The sequence below is a fragment of the Danaus plexippus genome, chromosome 11, assembly GCF_018135715.1.
Source record: "Danaus plexippus chromosome 11, MEX_DaPlex, whole genome shotgun sequence".
NCBI lineage: Eukaryota > Metazoa > Arthropoda > Insecta > Lepidoptera > Nymphalidae > Danaus > Danaus plexippus.
This window is the reverse complement of record NC_083544.1, coordinates 3,934,137-3,953,849: the sequence shown is the minus strand read 5'-3', so window position 1 is coordinate 3,953,849 and position 19,713 is coordinate 3,934,137. Positions and strand designations below refer to the sequence as shown.

The 19,713-nt window shown below is 28.7% G+C and overlaps 1 protein-coding gene across 6 annotated transcripts in view; it reads right to left on the bottom strand.

Annotated features, from left to right (window-relative positions):
- LOC116765445 (cAMP-specific 3',5'-cyclic phosphodiesterase) overlaps positions 1 to 19,713 on the bottom strand; it is a 225,138-nt gene that overhangs the window by 76,755 nt on the left and 128,670 nt on the right. The window lies entirely within an intron of this gene.

Here is a 19,713-nt window from a genome sequence, read left to right as displayed (position 1 = left end):
CATTTGAAAGTTATCATAATATAAGTTTAATCATTCTCAAAATTAAATAAGCTACTTTATATTTTTTGTGAAGAACCCGTGCGAAACAGGGCCTGGTTCCTAGTAGTATAATATTTATCAAATGTATATCTTCAAACAGTTAATGAAATTATCAATATTATATATTAATACTTTTAGTATTCTTTCAACAAAATTTTAAATCTTTCTTACTATGAGTAAGTATTCCTTTTATGTTAAGATATCAGAATACCGTGGTTAAGATTGTTTAATATTTTAGTGATACCTTCTTTAGCTAAGTTATAATATAAGCAGACAAAGCGTTATTTTATTTCCTCATTAATATTACTTTATATAAGGTTATCAAGCATTTTATGTTGCCTAGGGATTTGTTATTCGCAACAGTTTTTACAAATGTAAAGATTAATCTTAATTATTGTGTGTTAAATGAAATTTATAAGTAATTTGCTTTGGACATAAATGGAACCAATTTATACAGATTTAAATTTAAATGGGGACTTTTAAATAGTTTTATACATTCCTATTTATATATGAAAAATATTTTTTGTTGTTTGCATGATCGGCTCATATAAATTAACGATGAATATTGTTCCACTGAACCTATTACAGTTTGTTCCTTTATTAAATATCTTATATCATTAATATGTCTAATACAAGTAAATAATTAAATGACACTATTTGTCTACTTTTGAAATATATTTTTATTGAAACTATGATAAGATGTATGTTTGTTTGAACAGACGGTAAGTGAGACAGTAACAGACGGTAGTATTGACGTTCGCTTGATATTAAATGGCTTTTTTATATGAATGCAAAATAATGTCGTGTAAATAGTGCAATTTCTAAGGTAATTAGATTATAATATTATTGAGACGACTGAAAGTGATAATTTCTATAAAAAACGATATAGTTTATAAATTCTATAAAAAAAATCGAAATGAAATTCTATTCAGTTTAGCAAAAATAAAAACACCATTTCAGGTTTAAACTTTTAATATTTTTATTGTAAAAGTACTAGGACCTTTAAAGTGCAAATTATAACAGATTTTTTGCGGCCAACTTTTTTTAATATATTGTTTTACGACGATTGCTACTGGCCCGGTCGCTTTTTGGAACGTATTTTTTTCGATTTCTTGGAACAAACAGTCACCTCTATGGATATTTTAAACAAGCGCCATGTATGTAAATCTGGCTGAATATAGTTTATAAAAAGTAAAAATAATAGAAAATATATAATTTTGAGGTCTAATTGACGTTAAATATTAACTTTATTAAAAAAAAATCACGTAACAATTCAAAATTATTTTCAGCTATCTATCATTTTGTATCAATAATTTAATTAGTCCGATTTTATTCTGTTGCAGCATTCCGGTAATTATTGGAATTATTAATTATGAAAGGATTTGACCAAAGCAAAAATGGTTTGCGATGAGGACGATTGTATTAAAAAGTGCAATCATTAATGATATCGTAAAGCTTAGAAATACATATAAAACGATACAGCTCTCCCAATTATGGAAAACTTATTAGTTATCGTGTATCCTAATAGCGGTATTATGTTATAAACATCTAATTATCGGGATGTTATGATTGACACAGATTTGATTACAGATTCGAACAGAATCCGATAAGGCTTTATGGATCAATATACACAATTGACAATGAAATATGACATAGTCATATTTGAAATACAGATGTTTGAATGTCACAAATACAAATAGAATTTGGATTTGATGTCTACGTTATTTTAATAGCCACAAAGCAAAAATGAAATTATAAGTAATGATTTTATTTTAAAGAAATTTTTAAAACTTAGTTTCTAAAACGAAAGCAGAGTTATGGGGAAAAGTAATCATATAAGTTTTATCAGTGATCTTGCAACCTTTTTTAAAGATTTTCATTCTTACGAAGATTTTAAAACATTGTTACTTATTTGTTTCTTTTAAAAAATGAATAATAAAGTTTTCATAAATATACCTAAGTTTAACATTGTGGATTATATTTCATAGCCCTGTAAATAATAAACTGACTTCCAAAATGTTTATCGGTATTGTACATACAAACAAAAATTACAATAAAAAAATACTTTTCGAAATAATCTTTTAGTACATGATGTAAAACGTAGTTCATATCATAATAAACGAAATTGCTCATAATTACGGGTTATTCGTCTGCAATTCTTTGCACCATTATTCGGATTACCTAAAACGACTGGGTAACCTAATGTTACACAACTGATTTATATAGGTTACCTGACCTTTTAGTACTTTAGCCTTTAGCCTCGTTGTAAATGTAGATTGTATTGCCCTGTATGCACGCGATGGTAGCGCCTTCCGCTGCATATCTTTAACTGATCAGTTGACCTTATTAATATTGAAATGTGTGGATTTTAAGCATATGTAAGTACGACAATAACATAACTAAGCTCCGCAAATACCCATAAAAATATCTAATGAATATAAAAATATACTTAAACCAGAACAACGCCATTTTAAGGTTCTGGTTTTTATGATAGAGTAACGAGTATTTTTGCTTTCAAAATTTAGGTTTCAAGTCTAGAGGTATTTATATTAAAAAACGTATTACTGTATAAATGGTTTCCACTAGGGGTTGGTGGGTTAATCATCAGATGTAAGCAAGTTAGTTCCTATAAAACATTTATCCTTTCTATCAAACAACGTTCAATATTGTTTTATTTTAGTTTTATTTGAAATCTTAATAGTTACTGACCCGTGTTTCGGTTAATTTACAATAACCAAGATCACAGGAAGACTAGATGAAAGTGTCTAAATATATACTCATTAAAACCCTACATATTTTCTCCACATTATGATATCGTTTTCACAGAAACGTAAACGTTTTATTTTTGTAATGCTAATATTCCAAATGGGAAATCTCTTTAAGAAATCATACTCTGATATATTACGATTATATTGACTACGAGGTAAAATTTTCAAGGTGAAATATGGCGTGCTGAACACAATTGGGAAATTCAATGTTATGATGGAACTTTGCGAATAAACCATAAAGATCCATTCAGTGTAATTTTGAGGCAGTAATCATGGAGCTGCACGCACCGGCCATCACCTTAGAAATAAGTTAACACCATAATATTATAAGGTTTCTGTAGTTAAGTTAAAAAATAGAAAGTAATTTAGGGCCTAAGTAATGTGGGAGCTGTCTTTCATGATAAGCTTTAAATACACTGAAAGGGTTTTTTTAAAGGGTGTCATAAATAAACTTCGCGTGAATAAAAGTAGGTACTTAAAAAATTTAAGGGACATTTTTCTTTGCAAGTATTTTTAAAAAATATTTATTTACTATTAGGAAGTACTTTCATTTAATGAAATAGTTATATTAAGTTATTTAAGAGACATCTACCGTTCCCATATTACGTTGTAAGTACAACAAAAAGCTTTTATTCCTATGATTTTATAAGACCACCTGTTATTAATTTGAAAAATGGGTTGAACGATCGAATCTCATTCTGTTAGAGCAAAATTGTGTTTTAGGTTTTCAGAAGTGTTCATTTTCGTTAAAATAGATGATGAATAACGGAGGCAGAAAAAAATGTTAATAGTTTTTTATTACTTTACATAGTATTATATTTTTTACGATAAAGCTCATGCCTGATATTGTTATATTTCAGTAGAAATACCTTTCCTGTATTTAATGATACCGAAAAGTTAACGTGACAATCCATCTTTATCAATACTTTTTTAAGAATTATTACGAAGCTTCGTAGGATGTCTTTTCTAAAAACGAAAGATACTTTACTCCTGTACACGTTTTTCGACATCGTGATATACACAAGACGGAACGGTCTAACAAGCATGACATTATAATGAAACAAAATTTATGGATATAATTTTTTTAAATAAACTAGTTTCAATGTTGTGCCTTGAACTTTTTCATTCCCCTTTAAAATAAAATGTCCAAAAGATTATTTACCTTCAATTTAATGGTAACAAGGTACCTATTTCATTTCCCCTAACAAAAAATAATTACAATGGAAACAATTAATTCTGTATTGAAATTTTTTGTAAACACTTTGAGACAAAAACTTCCACGATCAACTGGAATGTGGTGCAATCTACATTAACTACAAAAACAGTTGTGTATTTATTCTTTATTATTATGTTAATCCACAAACAAACATGAAAAGCTCTTTACTCATTATTTTACTTTCTGTTTAAAATTCAGTATTCGTTTCGTAGATTTACTTAACATCTTTACCCTGCTCATATGCTTCTGTTTCCCTTGGTGAGCTGGTAATTGTAACGTAGTCATTAAAATATTGTTTGAAATGTCCGAGCGCGTTGTGTACTGACAGAATACAAAAAGATTTTATGAAATGAATCGGTTAGGTTTGGCAAATGATTTAATGCCTTCAATGTTTGCCAACATTTATTTCCGCATATAATCAATTCAATCGAGATAAGTTAATGTTCTAGCGTTTTATATAGTATGTTTAACTAAAGAGAATAATGGACCGTCAATGGCTAAGCATATTTTTGAGGCAGAAAAAAATGTATACAGTATAAAATCGTATGCTCAAAATAAAGGTCAAAGTTCACTGACGATAACGTGGCAGCTTGATTAATCTACGAAATATAATCAGTAGTCAGGCTTCATCGACTTTAGAAATAGGTGTTACAGGAATGTAGGTCAATAGGACAATTAGTATACAGATTATAAAAGATTTGTAGTGTTGGTAGCACTGATAGCATTTTTATTTCAATTCAATGAATAAATTTAAATTGCTATGCGTAAAAAAAAATATTTATAAATGAATTTTAATTTCAATCAAACGGTAGACTGGAACTGCATTTCGTTTCGCATCTGTCTTTAAAACGTTAATTCCTCAAATGTTGGCATTTTATACGCAAAAACGGTTTTAAATGTACATGTTAATGAATGAGAAACACTTTTGGACCAAGTTTTGAAGATATATGTTTTAAAATGTACATTCCAAAGTAAAAGAAATATCAAGTGAATATGATATAAAATTCATTAATTATGTTCAGAGCCTTAGTATTTAGAGGAAAATAGGATTAGGAATTCAATTTATGAATGTAATTGATTGCAATTAAGCCAGTTGCGGGACCTGAGAGCATATAAATCGATAATAAGTATATTAGTCGATCAGAAGTCGATCTAATATAAATTTAGAACAGCGCTGCCATTTGCCATTTAATACCATAATATAGAGTTAATTCTCCTATTACTTAGGTACTAATTTAATGAATACAAATAGATCGAGACTAATTAAGATTATGGAACATTCAAGGTGAAGACGAAAGCAAAGTCAATTACTTTTATTAATAAATTTTCCATTTCAGACTAGGATTTTCATATGAACTCTTCTCGGTGAAACAAGAGGGTTGTTATAAGTTTGATATATGTATAAATTTAGGCGTTTGTGTTTTGAAAAGGCCCTAATGATAGGTAGTTCTTCAATATTTCTTCTCGTCGTAAAACTGAACAAATTGAAACTAAACACTACACACACACAAACATGTGTATATCTATATATGTATTTATAATACCATTATCATGTAAACTGTATTTTAATCTTAACAATTATATTATCAAGTAGATTCTCAGTTCGGTTACGTGAATAGGTCTCATTCGTTACGGAGCACGAAGCAGCCGGGTCACAAGAGATAAACTTATTCGTCGCAATAGACGTCTAATCCCACGTTAAATGTTCACTCTATCAATAAATAATTCATTGAATTTATAGAACTATCGGTGATGTTCCAGCTATTATTATTTAATAAAATAAATTTTTATTACTTCAGCAGAAGTTGTAATATAGACAGAAATAATCTGACAAGTATCGCAAAATTCGGTGTGCTTACAATTTGAATTTGTCGAACTTTTTTTTTGTAACTAATGTAATAATATGGCCGTAAAAAGAAGAAGCATAGAGATTTCTTTGCGGTTTATCTAACCTCCATTTTAAGCTTCTGGTATTCTTTCAGGTACTTACTATACAAAATGAAATTTGACGATTAAGTGCTTGTAACTCCTACTTCGATTAAAGCATATATACCCAAGGCCTATTTAAACAAAGTAATAAATGGGAAAGAAAATGTTTGAAGCTATTTCCAAAACTCAAACGGTTTGTATAGGTACCTGTGAATTTAGTTAACATTGGTCTATTAATATTTCATGTATATGTCCAGTAGGGTCTATTGTAACAACTAGCAATACTTTATTATGAATAATTAATAACAGAAACCAATAATAGTTTCGTCTATTTGCACTTAATAGAAAAAAATATGATGTGGAAATTATAATATTTTATTTTTATTCAAAAAAAACTGTGGCTAGCTTTTAAATATTATGTCCACTTAGATATTACTGAATAATGTTGTTATATTTCGTTGTATCGGTTAGGTATGGACGGATAGGCTATAGAATTTTCAAATATAGAATTATATAATATATATAGATTTGCAAATACCTTGTGTTTTAACTATAAGTAGTAATTTGTCCTGAACTAAGTCATCAGCAATATTTATCACGCATCATTGTCACGAACACAATATAACATGCAAATATTCTTCCGAAACCTATAAAAAATTGTTTGTTAAAAAGTAACTAATAGTTAATATATGTTCGCTCTGACAATGAACGCGTCAGCAGAATTACAAAATGGTTTCATGGTTTTTAATTTTTAAGACTAACGATATGTTTACTAAAAAAGATTCACAAACGGGAATCTTTAAAATGGTACAAGGTTTTATAACGTACACTAACTGTGATTTAAATATATAAAAAAATATTTACATAGAGTGATTATTTATTTATTAAAAAGAATGATTTGCACTTTACAATAACAAAATTTTTACTTGCAAAACCACGTCTAAAAAGTCAGCATTGTCTTGAAAATATCTTAAGACGGCAATGTCAACAATCTTTAAGATCTCAAATACTCATTTCCGACGCAAGTATTACCTTATATACAGGGGAAGCACAGATTTAACATGTTACATACCAAGTAAAATACTTTAAAAACGAACAAGGGATATGAGTCTTGAAACGGTAAAGTACATTTTAATTTCGGTTTTTGAAAGCAGTTTATGAAAAAAAAAAAATATGGAATATTTAATTGTAAAAAATAAAAAGTGCATAGCATACTTTTAATTTAAAACATCAGTTACTTTAAGGACATTTTTTTTAATATAAAGAGACATATTCAAAATGTAACCGTATAGTTATTTGATGTTATAAACAAGATCACTGACAGTTGAAAATTGACAAAGATGTTAGTCGTCCTTTGATGTTAAACCATGTTCACAGTAATTAAACTTAAATAGTAGAATATTACAGTCGAATAAAATCGAATGGAGGCACTAATTTAACTGTTTTGTTATGATAATCTTTATAATGAACGCTGATATTTCTTACTTGTGCTATTCTCTAAGTAAAATATATTTTTTATTACTTAAAACGAAAGTTTAATATTTTCAAATTCCGTTTAAATATCACTTGTGGTGAACTTAACTGCTCACACACTTACACAGCTAATTTAGTTCAGTGATCATGTGTGATTCTAGAAACAAGAATTAGAATTTTGATATAAACTACTAAATTTTATGATAAAAAAATTGTAATGCCAAACATGCTTCTTTTATTGTCACGTGTATTTTAAATGTATTTAAATTCATGTACATGATGTTATTGTAAATTACAATAAACACAATATGTTTCGGCGACCTTGTTGTCGTTATAATGCTGAATATGTTTTAAATTACATTACAAAATACAATCTGACCAGAAATTTACTTTAAATTCCATTAAAAAATAATCCACAATAGATTGTAGATGATGACAATTAATTATGATTATAAAAAAAAATCTTCTCTTTCATTAATAACGTCTGTTTTATCTAATAACAATAAAATGTAATGAACATTTTCGAATTTTGTTGTTTTTAACAAAAATTATTTAAGGACCTTAGTATAGACACAAACCGTAGAAAAACGTGTACAGTATAATATTGTCCGACGAGTCTCATGATGGAGGGTTAGTAATAATATAAGGTGGTTTTGAAATCTGTACGCAGCCATAAAAAGTTGGTCCCTTACTAGGGCAACTTACATAACAGATATTTCAAAGCAAGATATTTCAGGCCTTTTATCCTATTAATAAAGAAGAATTTTCTTTAATATAATATAATTTTCAACCTTACATACATAAAGTTATTTTCGCATTATCTTTTTAATACCAGTATCTAGGTTTTACAGGTTCCCTTCGCTCAAAGACTAAAAAGAACTTTTGATATAGACTGGAAAAACATATTTAATGAAGAAATCAAGCACCTGATTTAGAAGTCTAGAGTTTATTTATCTAGGGAATTTTGAAAATGTTGATCGTGTCGTTGAGGAATAAAAAATGCTACCAAAATTTTTTAAGAACAGTTTTAAAAACGTATGTCCAGGCGGGAGCAAATAGATATATGAAAACTACTAATAATTTCACCCATAATAAGAAAAGCGCAGATTATAGGTTAGTAAAAAGCAATAATGTTTTTTTTTTATCGTGTTAAATTCAGCAACTGAATTCAGTTACTGAACTCAAGATACTCGAGCAATTGCCTTCTATTGGTTTCTTATCCGTTAGTGTATTTTTTATTAAAAGATGTTTATAATATCTGAAATTTCCCTTAAAAAGTAATAGAATTTATAGTGTCTGAATGTTTTGTGTTTCCATAAACGAACTAAATAAGTATATACCAGAACAATAAAAATACTACAAATATTATATCCTTGAAATAAGTTCGATTTTGTCCATAATTTTATTGAGGAACTTAATACTAAATGAACATATTACAATCTATAGTCTTAGAATAACAATGAAAATATTTATAGAATGGTAAAATTTAGGAGAATGTTTATTTATTGCAATACAAAATCGTAAACTCAGATTACTTGTGTATACTTCTCATGTTCACTAGCAATTGTCCCATAACATACAAGCCAATATGCGGAGAAATTACGTCAAAGGGCACATGTGCAAGGAGTTAATATGCTCAACTTAATTAAATGATTTAACTATGGCCTAGCTAACAACCAAAGGCTGCATAAAAGGAAATATAATGCGTAATATCGGTATTATATTAGAGAATGTATTATGTTTCGAGATTGAACATGAGCAACTATTGTTTTCAGGAAAGGAGTCTTTTTTGAATCTCATAAAACCTAACACCTAGTAATATAAAAACGTATTTTTTTTGTGGACGGTTTGACAATTTTTTCAAAGTTTCCTAGACATAGATTCCTCCTCAATTCCTAGACATGTAGACCCTGTCGTTGAAATGTTAAATTTATAAGAGTTAAACGGATTGATACGTAATTTATATGACGCAAGAATTAGAATAAATTGTTAAGATGAAGCAGAAGCCTTAAGCAACAAAATTATGAAATCGGTTGCAGGAAATAACAAATGAGAAAAAAAGCGGATCCATACTTTCATATCGTCGCCTCGTGTTCATAGCAGTTGTAAAACAATCGGAACTTCGGATACGATGTAAAGTAAAAACTCTATATGTGTTATTATATCTGATAAATAAAATTATATTAAAGTATATACTCTTGAAAATCTTATACTATAACATCAACGGAGGCAATAACGATAAAAAAATTAATGCATTAATATGACGAAAGGTATTAAATTTATACATTAAATAAATGATCAAAAAGTAATGAAGGTATGAAACGTCGCGTGTGTTCGAAGTGCGAATAGATTTTGGACAGCCACCGTGTTTTAAATCGAGGGTTAAACTTAGAATTTCATCGAAGATATAAAAATTTCTTATATAAGAGTAATTATGCTAACCAGGCAAAGTTGTCACTCTGATGAAAAACAAATGCTAAAATACTCATACGGTGAGTATTTCCTTTTATTATTATGTTAAAAACATGCTAAGATGTTGTATTAAAATAAAGAATAATTTTTTTTCACGGTAATATTTTTAAGTGTCATGATCTCACAGAAAAACTTTTATAATTATATTGAAAGCTATTACGAATAATATTTCTGGTACATAACAATTTAATGACATGTTTGCACTGCTTTTATCTTAATTTATCTATTTGGAAGATTATTTTGGTATCTGTTAATCAGATCATGGCAGAATAGCGACTGCAATAGATTAAAAGGTCTTTATAAGTATATATATATACTTATAATCGAGAAGGTATAAACCCTGCCCATTATAAATTGGACTTAAAAGAAATAAAAATATTAAACAGTCGGGGTTCTGCTTTTTCAACATTTTTCGCTCTTGACATTTTATTTTTTTTTCCAGGAAGACATTTAGTAAAAACAAAACTAATTTTCTCTTCAAAAAGTTGGTTAACCCTATTTTTTCAGTAATATGTATACAGTTTAAAAATATTAATTCTTAATTCCTAACATCCAAAGTATGTATGTTTTAGAAATAAGTTATTGTAAGGTTTAAAATAGTTTTATTTCTGAAAAGATTTCCAATTAATGTATTACTCCTCTTGCAAACATTAGATAGTTTATAGAGGTTTATGCTGTTGTAAGTATTAACTTCTGTTCGTTATTGTAAGATCAGTCAGTAATAATTTTGACGCATCGCCAGATACTAATACTACACTACATTTTTAGAAGGAGAAATTGTGATATTACGGAATATTTTTGATTGGTTAACATTTTTTTTTGAATTGACACTTGTCTAAATAATGTGGCACGGTTTCTGGAAGGAGTTTTTGTTGAGCAATGTGTTAATTGCATAATATATTATTTCTTTAGAACGTCCTCGTTTATTTTAATTTACAAACAATAATATGTACAGATTATACAAAGGCCAGACATAGAATGATTTTAAATGCTGCGCACACTGGAAGAGGTGTAGTTAAGTATTTTACAGAAAATATATATGATGGTAAGTAAATTTCCTAGCATGAAGTAATTCTAACGAAATAGGCGTTCTGCTTCATAAAATGGATGATCGAAAACTCCGAAAATTAGGAAATGAACATCACAGAAACATCGCGTTTTGAAAAGAAAATAGCTCATTTATATATACAAATATGACGATTGATTTTAACTCATCTTGGCAGAGGTTTTAAGGCAAAGTGAGTTATATGAAAAAGAAAATAATCATACTTATCTTATTAAAGAACAGATGTCTCTTAAATAACACTAAAATTAATTTATATTGTGTACAACGTTCAGAGTGAAGTAGTATAAAAACAAACAATTTAACTATGTTAAGTCTTAATCAGCTCTAGAATTGCCTCATTCGTGGGACGCGATGTCATTTAAATAACTTTTAATATTCTATGAACTCTTGTTTTATTTTAAGTAGGTGACTATACTTAATGTTGATACACAATACTCGTAGATGAATCTAATAAACTTCGTATAATATTAATTGTAATTCGTTACTTTTTTAATTGCTAACAAAATCACATGGTACTGCTACACATAAAAAATATCTTAAATGAAATAAAAGTATAAAAACACAATACTGAGAACACATTTTATGAACAGTAATATTAATTAAATAATTAAACATTGAAAAACGAAATGCGGTCAAAGAAAACAGAATATCATTTTTAGCATCACTGCCAATGAAAAGTAACATAGGAATTAAAAAAAAGATTTCCATTTAATCAACACATATTACTTTGTGTTTTTTTTTATTATCAACACGAGAAACTATTATCATCAGATTTTTATTAAATACAAATATATATCTTATTTCCAATTCATAATACGTATAGCATGGTTTGACAATATTAGGGAAGGCAGATGTTTTTCCGATCAAGAGGCTTCATTAATAAATATTTATTATTATATGAATTGATATGATTAAATGTATTGCTTGTAGATCTTAAATTTCTCGACATTGAAATAAAGTGATTTGGTCATTTTATTTAATATTTAGTTTTTACTTAAGATCACTGGAGCAGAATCTCATTTTGATTGTGATGATAATGATAAATAGGAAATCATGGAATACAGATCCACACTCTTAAATTCAAAATTAAATAGATCAACTAGTGGTAATGAACCATCTAGTATTTTAAGGCAGTCCTTAGCCAGGTTTCTTAATTAGCTAACTTTGGCAAATTTATGTTTTATTAGATACAACACCTACGCAAAGCTGAATACCTAGAGGCTGATTTGCAAGAAGTAAAGCATACTCTCTTCATTAATAACGATCCTGTACCTAGCTAGTCTCGCAACAACCATCTGAAGTTAGACTTGAGTGACAACCGGTTATATTACCATATATGAAGGGAGTTACTCATAGGATAGTAAAATTTTTGAAGAGTGTCTTAATTAAAACAATATTTAAACACACAAAACGTGGTCATATCCTTGAGACCGATTAAAAGTATAATTCCCTTACAACAAGCGATTTTAAGTAAACCTGATTGTGTCTATCTCCTCATATATAAGAGAAACGAAGAAGTACATAAGTATAAGGATTAAGGAACATAAAACTAGACGTGCGTTGAAGTCAGATGTGTGTGAACATGCGTTTTGATAAACCACAGACTCTCGCTCGTGAGGACAGTATATATACCACGATTGATCCAAAAGGCTATCGACATAAAATATATCAAATATATATAACCTCATATTCATTACCACATTTTAAGTCTACTGTTAGCCTTCTGTATGCATCCTGTGTTCTGTGCACATTCTGTGAGCATCCAGAACAGTACTATAGAAAAAATTATAAACAAGACAAGACAAAACAAGACTGACTGACATACACTTTCATCTCCTCTGCTCATCTCACTCTGCGATCACGGCTATGGTAAAATAATCAAACTATACGGTAAAAAAGAAGATTATAAAATACTCGAAATAGATCCGTCGTTTTATTTTCATGTGTGCTAGCGAATGTCATGGATATCAAACTATTTTGATTGAATAAATAAGATTAAATTTAAAATAACAATAATACATTTAAATACAATACATACGACACAAAACTTATTTCTAAAGTTACGTTAATAGATACTAACATACCTAACGTATTAATGATCTGAACAAAGCAATTGCAAATTTAAACCGTGTAACATAACAATAACAATGATAAAATCGTCCTTACTGAAACTATATTTGAATAACAAACAAATTCCTCACAAATTATAAATGCGAAAACTTTATATGTATCTGTTCTTACTAAATAATAAAAATACGAAGTCCACAAAATCTAGACACTCCTAAATTTTGTAATTAACAAAAATAGAGTCACTTTATCGCTCTCATACGAATTTAAATTATTCACCCAATTTGCTTCGACGTCCTATGTTATGTTACACCAATATTAAAACATGTGGACCTTTTTTTAAGGTTCAAATATAGATCTCGATATAAAAAACAATACAGTATTGCCGTTGTATACAATGGCAACATTATATACAATGCGGCTTTTCATTTGATACAACCTTTGTTTTCTCGATCTGTATCAGTAAAATAAAATAAATGAACATTTTTAATTCATCATTTACATGAATTACTTCTGAGGGAAACGTGTTTCAACGGTTTAAACATTCAACGAAGAAAGATCTCCTTTTAAGAACGTCCAGGATTAATTAATTACTTATGTATTACTCATAATTATTTTTCATTAATAAAACGTTTACAACGAAAGATTCAAGGATAAAAACTGGCATATTTTATGGTTACATGAACGATAGTCTAGCACCATTAATCTTGATAAGTAGTTCAATTTCGGTTTTATTTCAAGGTCGGTCTCGATAACATGTTAGAGCCTAATCCAATCTCTTTGATTGTAAACACGTCTAAAATCTTAAATAATCATTATGAAGATAAAAAGATACATTTTCATATTTCATTAATCTTCGCATTAAATGGATTGAAATCATATAATAAATATAATAATTAATGAAATTGTTTTTATGTGTACCACTGCCAATTCTTTGCTTTGTTAATATCCGAATCCAGGTTGTATCCGCAGGTAATTGGTACATCGAAAATCAAAAAGAACAATTTCCCGGGTCATTACGGACTTATGTCTTTCGACCGTCCGTTATAAAAATATTTCCATCGCTACACAAAGCGAAGGGATTTGATCTTTATCCAAATACACAGAGACAGATTATGTAAACAAATTGTGATGGCCACTTAAATAGTTATTAAACGAAGTTGTTCGAGTACACTGGGGAGAGGTAGGTTGAGGCTTTGTGTATGGGGTATGGTATATGTTTACCTGAGAGCGAGACGGGCTGTGGCGAGCACATACAAGAAGCTGGCGGCGGGCGGCGTCGGGCCGCTGTGCGCGTCTGGCCGCGCTTACCAATCGACTGTAACTGCCGCTGCCGCCGCCGCCGCCGCCGGGCTCTGCGCTTATCGGCCGCGCCACAACTATGCACTACTGCGATAATGATTTGATTCCCTCAAATTGCCTAGTTATAAAGCTCCCGAATTGTTATAATCAGTCAGTTGACACAATATTAGACATTAGGAACATACTTGATGACTTGAACCCTTATTTAAACTTTAGCTGGATAGTACCTTTCATAATTTTATTTGTGAAATCATCGAACATTTAAGTTACGGTTAATGGAGTTTTTACCTTTCCAAGTCGTGAGCGGAGGGTGTTAGAATTATACATGTTGTGAAAATTTAAATAAACAAGCCTTTGTACTATGTGACGAATGGCTCTGAGATATTAACCTTTAACTAAGTAGACAAGCTAAATTAGCACATGTACACATGTATTTTGCAAAACAATGTATATAGTTGTTTTAAGCAGTAAATAAAATAAAAAGTAATTCAGTTGTTTTCTTAACATTCAGGACCAGTTGAGAAGTAAAAGAAACTAATAAATTAAGTGAGAGTACATTGAACAGAAGTATGTTTTTTTTGGTGTAAATCAAATTTGTCCCTAACGCTGATGTCAACGGTTGGAACGACAAACAGATTGTGATGTGTGCTTATCCTTGGAACAAACCCTTGGAACAATGTCTGTAAATAAGACAACATCAACTGGAAGTTAAATGTGGTAAAGGAAAATAATGCGATTCAAATAATGATAGGGATTTCTGTACTTGTTGATTTTAGGCAATCAATACCCACTTATATCCATATATAAATACATATCTGACAATTTTTTAAGACAAAATTAAGATCCATTATTATTATATAATGAATATAAAATAGATAACAATATATATAATGCGATAAAGGCTATGAAGTCTATTTTTCTATCAAAAAATAATTATAATAATAACCGGAATAATTATCAACGGTGTACAATACTTGCAGTATTTGTTTATCAAAATAAAATCGAGTACTTTTATAATTTGGAATACTCGAAAATATAAATTTCTTGATGAAAGCTATTTGGCTTTAATTTATTGGCAGGTTGCATTGTTTACTGAACGTATACAGAAAACCACTTTTTTGAACCAGGTTAAATAGAGTCCGCTTTGATAATATTAAATTGCAAAATTACTATAATTAAATAGCAATTTGGAGTACCCATTTTTTATAATATTAATATTGTCCCATAAAATAATATTCCATATCTGAAAACCTGCGTCACTGAATAATTAAATGTACTCGTCCATAGATTATAAAGTTATAATAAATGAATTGGCTTAATTACGAAAGCCTTCGTCGTCTAACAATCCTTCACGATTTTATAAATAGATTTGAAGATCACAACTTAATGTAATCACAGGACAGGGACAGCATTAATGTAGTTTAAATATTTGTAACTATTTAACATATCTTAAGTCTAAACGTGGATTTAATTAAATTTAATAAGCGAGTTTGTTTGGAATTTTGTATACAACTAAAACAAAATTCAGGCTTAGCAAAAGCCATTATTCTAGACATATTCTAAGATCAAAGAGGAACAATGTAAGGTGAAATCTCTACCCAAGAGAATAGTCCAGTCATAATAACCATTATAATTAAACAGTAACTTAGTTAATCCATTTGTTTCAATCTTACCGACAAACGGAACATGTAACTTAAAAATTAGCCAAAAATCAGGCTTATATACTTTAATATATTAAACTAAACTATGTTGTGTAAAGAACTTATATGTATTTTGTTTGTTCTATATAAAATAATTAATATATATTGTTTATTTGTAAGATAAAGTATGTTTATACAGAGTTGAAAAGATCTTTTTCTTTTGTCCCTCTGTAGGCGTGGCATGGTATTATGAAGATTTTTTTGAATAAGTATATAAAAATATAAATAATTGTTTAAAATAATATTATGATAGTTTTTTTTAATATGAAATTTGGCAAACGAGCAGACGGCCTGCTTGATGAGCAGCGTTGCCAGCCCTGACTGTTGAGGAAAAGGGAGAGGTGGAATTGGGGCAATGGCAGGTAAGGGTGGGAATAGAAAGGGCAACCGGCTTTCTCACTCATCGAATGAAACGCAGCCTCACTACTTCACGTTTATCTTCTGTGAGAGGGTGGTAGGCACTTCCCAGGTCGAGCCGGCCCATGTTCGAGCTGTAGTGCCTTGATCACAGCTAGGTTCTACCACCTTATATAAATATTTATAAACGTCTTCTGTGTATAAGCCTCAAAAAATAACGAATGAAAATAATCACAGATTACCTACGACTTCGTAATACACATTTTTAATAACGTAAAAAATGTACGACAAATTAAGTTACTAAGAGAGTTTCTTGAAATAATTTTCATACAATGTTGTTAGGGTTTCCATCATTGCCCAACATAATTATTCGGAGACTGTTACCGTAATACATTACGACAAATATATTGAATAATACATGAGAGGTATTTATACGTTTTTGAATTAAATAGTACTAATTATTTTTATCTTTCATATAATACACGTCAATCATTATATAAATTTAATATAAAAGGGAAGTATCATTCTTGATGTTGTGTCTCAAAATATTATTTCAAATTAAGATAATTATAATATAATGGAGCGTAAATTTATTATCAACAATATTAAAATAACTAAGGAACAATGTAAAGTTTCTAAAGAAATATGAGACTTGATTCATAGAATGAGTTGCTTTTCCTGTTAAACATTATATTGGACTAAATTTTTATCAAAATTGTTTGATAGCTGTCATTGAATTAACAAGATGAGATATCTACAAATTGTAATTTTATATAATATGTTTTAAACTGCTTTAACCACAACTATACAGAAGTAAAATCAATTCCTTTTCAAGTTCAACTTGTTAAAGTGAAATCGTGCAGTAATGTTTGTAATGTGTATAATTATGTCTAAATATTACTTGATCTTTCACGTTAAGTATTATCTACTAAAGGTCAAATTCCGATCAAAACTCACTGAAATATGCTAAAAATTATATTCTACTATAAGCTCTATGATAACATATTATAAATATTTGTCAGAAATGATTAGGAAAAAGGATGAGATGCCCAGTTTGATTTGAATCAACTTTTTCCTTACAATAACAAACGTTTATTGTTAATATTTGAAAACTGCAACTTTCTTTTATAAAAGAATATTTATTTTATAATACACTTTTTTATCTTGTCAATATTTTTTTTTTTTATGAAAGCCTTTATTTTGAACTACAAACATTCCAGGTTTTTCGTCTGTTTACAAAGCGAAAGCTCTGTGATGAGATACAGATTGTTTAGAGATTTTACAACGACGGATATTTTAAGTACATGTTTTTCATCAATAAACTGACTGAGTCCTTGTGACCTGAATACTTCACCAATGTATTTATGTCATGATTTTGAAATAAAACCGCAGGAAATGTTTTAAATTAGGTTGATTATTTTTGGTTATAAATCTGAGAACTTTGAAATACATATCTCTCGAGTAGTAAAAAAATGACTGCTAACTACTTCCAACTTTTAATTCTTTGATTTTCATTTGTAAGTATTTTTTTCTTGCTGCTTTACACAAAGTTTTCTTTGTTAAGATAAGTTCTAGCGTAGTTTATATCGAAGTTATTATTGAAAGCATTAAGTTGTAAATTTCGTAACAAAAGTAAACATCACTTAAAACTTTGACACAAATATTTTTATTACCAAGATACACAATAAAATAAAGTTTATCCTAACATATTGATATTACATTAAAAAAATCATATATATAATAAAGTTAAGTTACTATTTCGTACTATAAATTCTTTTTTTTTATGGCAGCATATGGTTATAATATAAAAAGGTTTTATATTTTTCTGCGTGGATATAATCCTGCTTTAATATTAATTATTAAAATTGAGGAAAATACTAATGAAAACACTTTATTACCCGAAAGATTATTTTATTATGTATGCAGATTTTATTTTATTTAACGTATACTATGCAGCTTTATAGAATAAAGATGTTGATTCAATCACCAAAGCAAAGTTTCCTTTCAAGCGAACAGCTTTAAAATATCCAGGAGAGATTAAATCACAGAGTGAAGACATTTTAAGGAACTTAGTAAGTTTAGAGTAAGTTAAGCAAAGGCCAAGTTGTTTGAAGCGGAATGGAACTTGTAAGATGGAATTTTAAGTTTTTTTTAGGTGTGAAAATAAACTACAAGCAATATTTCAAATTAATCTTTTGTGGCATCAAGAATGCGGTTTGGATGGAAGCTTTGTTGAATATTAATTAAATAAATTTAATTGAATTCTTTTGATTCCTTCATATTTATTGTACAAATGGACTTGAATATATATATGTATATATATAGTATGAGAGATTGCCAGCAATAGAATATCCTTTTTGTGATTGATGCAACCACCTGCCTAAAAAGTTTTCCATCCAAAACCACACCACGTTATAATTAATGACAGAGGGAATTAAGATAATTAGTGAATACGTGGCCAACTATTCCACGGTACTCACAAAGATACTTTTTAATCGCATTTCTTATATTTATTTTTCAATAAAAAATAATTATTTTATTACGAATATTTCTTTTAATTTTTTGTCTAAAACGACAGTTGAATGTTATATAATTCTGTTTGTTACTTTGAGTTTATCATTAGACCAGGTAGAGACAAATAAGTTATTATAAACAAATTATTATACATACGACCAGACTATTAACTGTGTACATTAGATTTTATACAATTCTCCTTCAAACAATAAATTAATTTATACTTTGGAATACTCGTGATCACTGTTTCTGAACTTTTAACATCAGATAGATTGACAAAGGTCTCATAAGTTTTACTAGTGTTAGTGGAAATAATTATTTTATATTTTACATTTCAGCGTAAGTTTCGGGTACTTCACAGCAACTGTGATCACGAGGAGACGTAAAATAACGCTGGAAATGGTATAAATGTAGTAGAACAAAAAAAAAACTACGAAAATCTTAGAAGTCCTTAATTAAATATAATTTACTAATACTAAAGTTTTAAAAGGAATAAAATTTTTGGAACCTATTGTAATAAACCTTTACCAACTTGTTAATTTCTGTGGGAACTACATTCAACACGCAACATTTATATTAAGCCAAATAAGTTCCTGTTATAAACCACATATATTTTATATTTATTTGCAAACAAATTTCAGTAGACAGAACTAAAACATTTTGTCTATTCATGTATTGTTGTCTACTTATGAATTACAATTGCGGGAAAGCTGCAAGTCCTACAATGATATTACGTTAAATAGCCACTGCAAAATACATTACCTACGAAAGCGGTATTAGTTTATGGAAATAGCATAATATATATATAAT